The 9260-nt window shown below is 36.3% G+C and overlaps 1 protein-coding gene across 2 annotated transcripts in view; it reads right to left on the bottom strand.

Annotated features, from left to right (window-relative positions):
- LOC111143658 (solute carrier family 35 member A3) overlaps positions 1-9260 on the bottom strand; it is a 50944-nt gene that overhangs the window by 40105 nt on the left and 1579 nt on the right. Inside the window, exon 1 of one of the 2 annotated variants that reach the window (XM_022497480.1) lies at positions 7025-7046. The exons of the other annotated variant lie outside the window; for it this stretch is intronic. The gene's annotated coding sequence lies outside the window, so the exon portion shown is untranslated. Of the gene's footprint in view, positions 1-7024; positions 7047-9260 lie in introns of those variants that run through there. 2 annotated transcript variants of the gene reach the window in all.

Below are 9260 nucleotides of genomic sequence, written 5' to 3'. Positions count from 1 at the left end.
AAATTATTTAACCTCTCTGTCCCTCCTTTCCCTCATCTATACTATGGAGGGGAAGGGATAGTATGTACCTCACATCATGGTTATGAGGATTAAAAACTATCAATCAAAAGAAGTGGTTATAATACTCTAGTGCTTTATTTGAATATTCACCGAATACCTTTTAAGACTTACTCATGTTAGAAAATGCTACTAGAAGTGTTGTTTAAAATTGGTTTTAGGGTGCCTGGGTGGCTCAGTGGGTTAAGCCGCTGCCTTTGGCTCAGGTCATGATCTCAGGGTCCTGGGATCGAGTCCCACATCGGGCTCTCTGCTCAGCGGGGAGCTTGCTTCCTCCTCTCCCTCTGCCTGCCTCTCTGCCTGCTTGTGATCTCTCTCTGTCAAATAAATAAATAAAATCTTTAAAAAAAAAAATAAATAAAATAAAATTGGTTTTAGAGAACATATGAATTTAGAAAAAACTTCATATCCAGCCTTTACAGAAAAAGTAAGCAGAACAGGTAAAAGGTGTATGTAGACACTCTCTTATTGGAATGATCTTCTTTTTTAGCATTTTACCTGTTGTGACTTAAAAAGTTTCAGCTTCGGGCGCCTGGGTGGCTCAGTGGGTTAAGCCTCTGCCTTCGGCTCAGGTCATGATCTCAGGGTCCTGGGATCTAGTCCTGCATCAGGCTCTCTGCTTGGCAGGGAGCCTGCTTCCTCCTCTCTCTCTCTCTGTCTGCCTCTCTGCCTACTTGTGATCTCTCTCTGTCAAATAAATAAATAAAAATCTTTAAATTAAAAAAACTAAAAAAAAAAAGTTTCAGCTTCACCTTAACTCTAATTTCTATTGTATTTCCTGATCCATCATGCTTTTTCAAACAAAACACTTATCTCCACACAGCAACTGGTTCTTTGTTTTTTGAGTGGTACCTCCAATCTGAATGATAAACTACTAAGAATTCTGGGCAGCCAATTTAGATAGAGAAGCTGCATAACATTCAAGCTTACAAAGTAAAAACTCTCATATAAAAACTCTCATAAAAACTCTCATACTCAAACACTCTCAAATCTACCTAGCAAACGACATTTAAAAGTTCACTAAAAATTTATAACCACAGCACTACACTCCTTCATGAAACCAGACAATTAAGTTGAATATACTTAGGATTGACTTGCTTTTAGAGAGTCGACATCTAATGCTTAGCTATCAATTCATATTGATCTGAACTTTAATAATAAATTCATACACATGAGTAACAATATTAACTGCTGGTTTGATGATGTTCAAATAATGATGGTCAATGACATTATTCATTGCTGGTTGGATTTTAGTTACTGACAAGTCTACAATTTACTCTTAATTTTTTTGCAGTTTCATACACATACACAAAAATTCCACAGCAGATTAATATAAAATAGAAAGTTCCCTGTCTAAAACTTTCAGGAGAAGGAAAAAGCTCAAAAGTAATACTTCGCAGCTACTGAATGGTAAGACTGGGCTTTAACTGAGGTAATTTCAGTTGGTTCTAATGTGTATCCTTCATTCATTCATCATATTGAGCTCTCACTGTGTGAAAGACACATCTGAGGTTCAGTCAGTTAAGCGTCTGCCTTCAGCTCAGGTCATGCTCTCCAGGTCCTGGGATAGAGCCCTGCATCAGGCTCCTTGCTCAATAAGGAATCTGCTTCTTTCTCTCCCTCTGCCCACCCTGCCCCCCGCCCAACTTGTGCTCTCTCTCTCTCAAATAAATAAATAAAACCTTAAGAAAAAAAAGACACATCTGAAGATACAAATTATATCCATATCAAATACAACTGAAGCAGTGTAAAGAGTTTGTGCAGAACCTAGGGCCAGTTATTTGACCTATCTGACCTTTAATGTTCTCATCTAGAAAATGGGGGTGAAAGAAAATAGAATATGCCACCGCAAAATGCGCCACTTTAGCATATTGGTTATTTCAAGCTGTAGGTACTTAAAAAATATCAAATGCAGGGGAGGCTTTCCCCAAACCTTCCTCTTCTACCTAAAAACAAATCTTCTACAAGCAACTCAGTTGTCATAAATCCCCCCTCTCCAGAGGAGTTTCATCAACTAGGGAGGATTGACTCACTATAGAAGAGCAGATTAGAAGTTAACACTATACCCAGATAAACCTTGCCACAAACTATCTTAACTCTTACATATTCTTCTAAGGGCCCATTCGTCTTTCCTAAAAATCGCTTACTTTTCCCTAAGAGGCCTACATCTCCCTTCCCCTTTCCCTCTCAGAATGGTATTTAATTTTGAATTCTAAAGCTACTCCTTTGAGTTACTCATTTTCCCTGAGTGTATACACTGTATATATGGAGAACATATGTTAATAAGCCTCTGTTTTTCTCTTGTTAATCTGTCTTTTATTATGGCAGTCTCGGCTAGGAACTCAGAAGATCAGAGAGAAAATTAATTTCTTCCCCTACAGTTTCTGGTGACAAAAGATGGGATTGCTGCGATACCCTACGCACTCTACAGCTCACAGATGGGACCCTGGAAGAACTAGCAGAGGCCAGAGATGGGTAAGAATTCTTACCAAATCAGCTCTCCTTGATCTGTCTATATAACGCCCAGTCAAGAGAAGAAGGTAAAATTTCATATGGCCTCTTCCTTTCCAAAATCAGATCAGCAGAAGAAAAACATTTGTAAATATTAGTTCTCTGAATTAAGATTCTCGGGAATTTGGTTTTAAGGTACCCGCTGGTTACTGATAAAGTCTCATTTTGTGCCCTAAAAATTTGGCTTGGCTTTCTGCCTGCCTGGGGCATGCAGGTTCTCAGAAATGGGGGTTGCACCCCATTGGAAGCTAGCATCCTACTGACTGCTGCCAGTTGTTGGGAGGGTGCGGGATGAAGTGGGGACAGGTTGTCTCTTTCTTTTGGCTGTCTTTTAATAGTACTTCTGGACCTTGGGAGGGCTGCATCTTTTTTACATTCTCTGGGGATGTTTCTTGCAACATGGTTGAGTCATAAAAGGCTTATTGGTTTTGGTTGTGAGTCACTCGATAGACTTACCTTTGGTTTAAAAAAAAATTTTTTTTTGGAAAAAATATTTTTAAAAAGGAGTTCAGTACTGCCAGGAATATTTACTGTTTGTCCCAGCTGAAACCTGATAATAAGATATTTGAAAGGATTTTTAAAGGAGCTCTATGGTCAAGTTAGTCTAATTGGAAGCTGGTATTTGGAGCTGGATGGGAATTATTTGTTCTTTAATGCTTCTCTGTTCTGTTTCATCCTATGCTTCCCATGAGAACTTTTCAGTCCACTGAAATCCTCTTCTTGAACCCCTGCTGGCTATATATTCTGCCACCTCTGTCTACCTCCTTCTTATTGGCATGATTTTGCTGAGGATAATCTGGAACTTCACTGGCTTCTTTGGGAAACCTAAGATCTTCCCAAACTGGCTCTTCTAAGACCTCTCTCTCTTCCCATTACTTCTGCTCCTTCTTCCTCCTTTAGCCAACTTCAATATTCTACTCATTTGCCTTGAATCCTTCAGGCCCCTATCTCCACCATCCCTCTTTCTACCCCTGCAAGATTTCTCTCTCCCCACTTTAGCCCTTAGGTGCCTATAGTCATTTGAACTTTAAGACCCCTATCCTCCATCAGGATCTCTAAGAGAGTCAGAGACAATTACCCTGATGCTGAAAAGGGAAAGGGAGTTATTTGGAAACTGGGCAAATGAACAATCTTAAAAAGTCTTCTCAGGGCACCCAGCTGGCTCACTCAGAGAAGTGTGTGACTCTTGATCTCAGGGTCATGAGTTCAAGCCCCAGGTTTGGTGTAGAGATTACTTAAATAAATAAACTTAGGGGGAAAAAAAGTCTTTTCAACAAACATTAGTAAAAAGCTTTAGCCATCTAAGCAGGTAACCTTACCTTATTCTACCTGTCAGACACACAATTTGGGCCCAACTGTTCTTTTATATAAACTAGTGAGTTTTCTATTATTGTATCTGACACATGGTTAAGAATTTAAAACAAAAGGGGCGCCTGGGTGGCTCAGTAGGTTAAGCCTCTGCCTTCAGCTCAGGTCATGATCTCAGGGTCCTGGGATCGAGCCCCGCGTCGGGATCTCTGCTCAGCACTGAGCCTGCTTCCTCCTCTCTCTGCCTGCCTCTCTGCCTACTTGTGATCTCTCTCTCTCTCTCTCTGTCAAATAAATAAAATCTTAAAAAAAAAAAAAAAAAAGAATTTAAAACAAAAGTCCTAAGATCTCATTTCTGTTTGTTTTAGATGTGTAATATTTTTCTACCTCTCGATGGTCTTGCCAAAAGTAGTTTGTAAAAGAGCTCAATTTAATTAAATTAGGGGAAAAGGGAATACTATATTAATTTAATATTCTCGGAGAGAAATACAGAAACTAACACAAATGTTTTTAAGTTCACATGACTTAGGTAATCTTTGGCAAATAAGAATATTGTTGGTTTAGCTAAAACAACAACAACAAAACAAACAAAGTTGTCAGCATTAAATATAATGCAGGCATACAACTTTTCTACCTGGGTTTACAAGTCAAATAAGCACAAAATTAGCTCTATGTTACAAAATTTGTCAGCAAGAAAAATAGTAAGATGACTAGCTGCTTAATATTACAAAATTTGTCAGCAAGAAAAATAATAAGATGGCTAGCTGCTTAATGTCTCATGAAATTTTCATGAGTAATTGAAACGTATTTGTTTAAGACAAGTGAATTAAATAAATCTAAAAGTTTAAATGTAAAAAAATTTAAAAATACAAAAATTCATAAATGAACTTTTCAACAATAATTATTTTTTATGTCTGCTTGAATAGTTTCCCAAATCTTTTTGGTGACTTAATGTCCTTAAGAGTTTTGAGAAGTCAAGTTAAATGATGGATATTCAGCGACCATGTTTAAAAAAAAAACAAACATTTCACAATTACTTACTTCCTAGTTTTCACTAGAATTAAGCATTCTAAGAGTTAAGAATTCTAATTAATACATGTAATTAAAATACTAGAAATAAGGGGGGAACTCTGTATACATGGAAAGTAGATGTGTTTTGGTATGAAAACTATAAGATATGGAGATATGTTTTTGTCAAGAGAAAAAAAAAGGGAGTAATTTTGCCCTAAAGTAGAATAATTGGTTTTTCCATAATGAGAAAGCGCAAAATAAAAGACAAACACTGAATAGATATAGAAAGCTGAGAAGAGAGAGAGAAGAAACTTATTTTGAGTGGTCAAGTGGCTAAAACTGAATGCATTAGTTATAGGGGTTATAAAAATGAGCCTTAATATCAAAAGTACATTGATGTAAAACTAGAACTGAGTCTTTTTTAAAAAAAGATTTTATTTGTTTATTTGACACAGAGAGAGGGAAGCAAAGGGAGAAGAAGAGCAGACTCCTCACTGAGCAGGGAGCCTGACACGGGAATCAATCCCAGGACCCCAGGATCACGACCTGAGTTGAAGGTAGACACTTAACAAACTGAGGTACTCAGGTACCCTAGAATTGAGTCTTGTTTCTCCTTAAAGAACTAAGTTTTCTTGGACTATGGGTCTACTCCTGATAAGGCTGTGAAAGGTTTTCTTTTACCTTTTAAGTAACCTGCCTAGAAAACAAAGATCCTGTGTTTTATCAAAATAACTTCCTGTGTTTCTCATTTTCTTTATCAGGTCTTTGATTACTTAAGAAAACAACCTTCTCCATTAAAAAAGCGAAGGTTTTATATATATATATACCTATGTTAAAGGGATTGTTTCACAGGACCTACGATCCTATTTAATCATGTATTTTTTTTTTAAGATTTTATTTATTTATTTGACAGACAGAGATCACAAGTAGGCAGAAAGGCAGACAGAGAGAGAGAGAGGAGGAAGCAGGCTCCCTGTGGAGCAGAGAGCCCGATGTGGGGCTCGATCCCAGGACCCTGGGATCATGACCTGAGCCGAAGGCAGAGGCTTTAACCCACTGAGCCAGCCAGGCGCCCCTTTAATCATGTATTTTAAAAGCTTTTAATATGTTTGGCAAAATTCCCCAAAATCACATCCTAAATGAAGTCTTTTGGACCTGGAACTTTGATTGGTTCCAGAGGGTCGCTGAAACATCTCAAAAGATTTGTTCTAGCTCCTTATAAAAAAAGAAATGTCAAACTAATTAGGTTTATTTGATATGTCAAATTATATAGAAAACCTTGCTAAATAAGTAATATTTAACCTTCCTGGGTTATATTTGTATGAAGGATGTTATTAATATGTGTTCCAGAAATTGTATAAAATTTCTTAAAATTTGATATAGTCTGGTAGAATGTCATCAGTCATAATCCGTTATCATCTTAAAATATGTGTCACAGAAATAACCAAATAGCCTTGTCAACTGCATTAGAAATGAACTGATCAAATCTTTAACCATGGCCATTTTAAGTCTTTTTCATTTATAGACAGTTATTTTTTTGAACTGATGCTTTCATGAAAGCTTTTCCAAGCTGCTATGATCCAAAAATGCTTGTCTTCAAAAAGATTCATGGAAAGAATTCTGGCAAGTACTCTAGAATACAGGTTTCTGACAACTTTAAGATCATACTAGGGAAGAATTTTCAGAATTCCATGGAAAAAACTGACAGATTCATAAAACTACTAACCCATAATCAAGAAAAACAAGAAATTAAATGGGACTGAATAAACTGATGAGAATCATTGTAATTTTTGAGTTTTTGTTTGAAACACTATTGGTTCTTTAACATTTTGTTTAAAAGATTTAAGGAGTGCTTGGGTGGCTCAATTGGTTAAGCATCTCTTTCAGCTCAAGTCGTGATCTCAGGGTCCTGGGATCCAGCCCCAAGTAGGGCTTCCCGCTCCACTGGGAGCTTGCTTCTCCCTCTCCCCCACCCCTATTCATGCTGTGTCAAATAAATACATAAAATCTTTTTTAAAAAATTTAAAAAAATAAAAGATTTAAGGAAACCTTTTCTCTTAAGCTTTCTATAACTTACAACAATTTGGAAAAGTGTACCTGTATAAACAAAATTAAACATTTGTCTTTTTCTCCTTACCTAATTCCTCCCAGAAATCCTTAGGATGTTTAGTCTCATGGCAATGTGGTTATTTGTATAAGTTCAATATGAATCTGTTCTCCCTGTAACAAGACACAACTTGAAATACTGGCTATACTGCCAAAGTTTTGACTGACATTTCAGTCAAATGTCAGAGAAGGATGGGTATAATATCCGATATGACCAGACAACTTTAAGACTAAGATTGACTATATAGAGCCTATAATACCCCTTCAAAAAAAAAAAAAGCTCAACTGTATCTTGCTTTCAGGGTTCTCAGTCTTATCAGGGGATTAAGGAAGAGGTCAATTCCTGGCAGGCCCAAGAACCTCAGAATCTCCTAGAGACCTCTAGAAGAGAGAAGAGAGGAATTCACCCAAATCTAAAGGTATTGCAGGCAAAGTCTAATGGTGAATCCTTGGCTTGGCGTCCTGGCCTTAAGAAGCTTTTAAAAGTCCACTCAGAGATTACTTTTGAAAAGCTGCAGCAAGGCAGACTTCAAAAAAGCCTATATGGCTAATCACTATTCTTACATAAATAATCAAACCAAGTTTAATGAAACTAGACTGATCTTGCATGCAAATGAGTCATATTGTTTACCTTTGGTAGAAATGGAGATGACTGTAGAGAAATAAAATTATGTTTCAGTAGCCCATTATTGTGGATATTAGATTCTAGTCCAATTTATTGTCTCTGAGGTTTTGTTATCTACCTATGAACTGGACTGGATCCTGAATTCCTCTATTTTCCTCCACTATCTTGCTATGACTATCCAAACTAACATTTCCAACTTTCTCCCGTCCTTCCGACTTGGAATCACTAAAAACAAAAACTGCCCTTTTGCTAAAGCCCTGTAAGCTGAAGCTGGACAACTGGATACAAGTTGTGATACAAGTGACCCTGGAGGCAAGGATTAATTCTTGTGTGGTGATGTAACTTATTTCAGATTTTATTAATAATTGTATATTTGAATTTGCCTTTCTGGTCCATGTTTGATCCTAGTAATAAATCTTTGAGGTAGTATAGACAAATTCCTCAAATAACCATAGTAAAATGCAAATTAACAAATATTTAAAGTTATAAATTATTTATAAAAATAAATATTTTATAAATATTTTACAAATATGTTATATTTATATTTTATGTTTTGTACTTATATTATTATATATTATATAATATATAATGTATTTTATTCATATATGTTTATATTATAAATAATTTATAAAAATAAATTTATAAAAATAAATTAACAAATAATTAAAATTGTAAAGCTCAGCATAAAAGGAAAAGAATATTTTGGACTAATGGTAGACTTCAGAAAACTTTATAAGAAGGTGTCAACTTCTAATTATATACAAAATAAGTAAGTCCTAGGGGTACAACATGGTGACTATAGTTAATAATACCATATTATATATTTGAAAGTTACTAAGAGAGTAGATCTTAAAAGTTCTTATCAGAAGAAAAAAAATGTGTTAACTGTGTGGTGATGAAGGTTAACAAGACTTACTATGGTGATCATTCTACAATATATACAAATATCAAATCATATGTTGTACAACTGAAACTAATATAATGTTATACATCAATTATATCTTAATAAGAAATGTTTTTAAAAAGAGGTGGTATTGGGGCGCCTGGGTGGCTCAGTGGGTTAAAGCCTCTGCCTTCAGCTCAGGTCATGATCTCAGGGTCCAGCAATCAAGCCCCGTGTTGGGCTCTCTGCTCAGCGGGGAGCCTGCTTCCCCTTCTCTCTCTGCCTGTCTCTCTACCTGTGATCTCTGTCTGTCAAATAAATAAATAGAATCTTAAAAAAAAAAAAAAAAGAGGTGGTATGTAAGGCATTAAAGAATAAGTAGAATCAGGGTGCCTGGGTGGCTCAGTTGGTTAAGTGTTTACCTTCAAATACTAAACTCCAGGGATGGAGCCCCACATAGGGCTCCTTGCTCAGAAGGGAGCCTGCTTCTTCCTCTCCCTCTGCTTGCTGCTCCCCATGCTTGTGCACACGGTCTCTCTCTCTCTCTCTCCCTGTCTCTGTCAAATAAATTAATAAAATCTTAATTTAAAAAAAAAGAATAAGAATCTCAACAAAGATGGTAAGGAAGATCCTTGTAGAAGAAAGGATGCAAGCAAAGACCAAGGCAGTAGGCACACAGCATGTTCAGAAATAACATTTCCAAGTAACTACAGCAGCTTAGCTAAAAAAAAAAAAAAAAAAAAAAAAAAAAAAAAAAAA

Source organism: Enhydra lutris, unplaced genomic scaffold (genome assembly GCF_002288905.1).
Source record: "Enhydra lutris kenyoni isolate GAN:26980312 unplaced genomic scaffold, ASM228890v2 scaffoldscaffold9, whole genome shotgun sequence".
NCBI classification, from domain to species: domain Eukaryota; kingdom Metazoa; phylum Chordata; class Mammalia; order Carnivora; family Mustelidae; genus Enhydra; species Enhydra lutris.
This window is presented reverse-complemented; position numbering and strand designations above follow the sequence as displayed.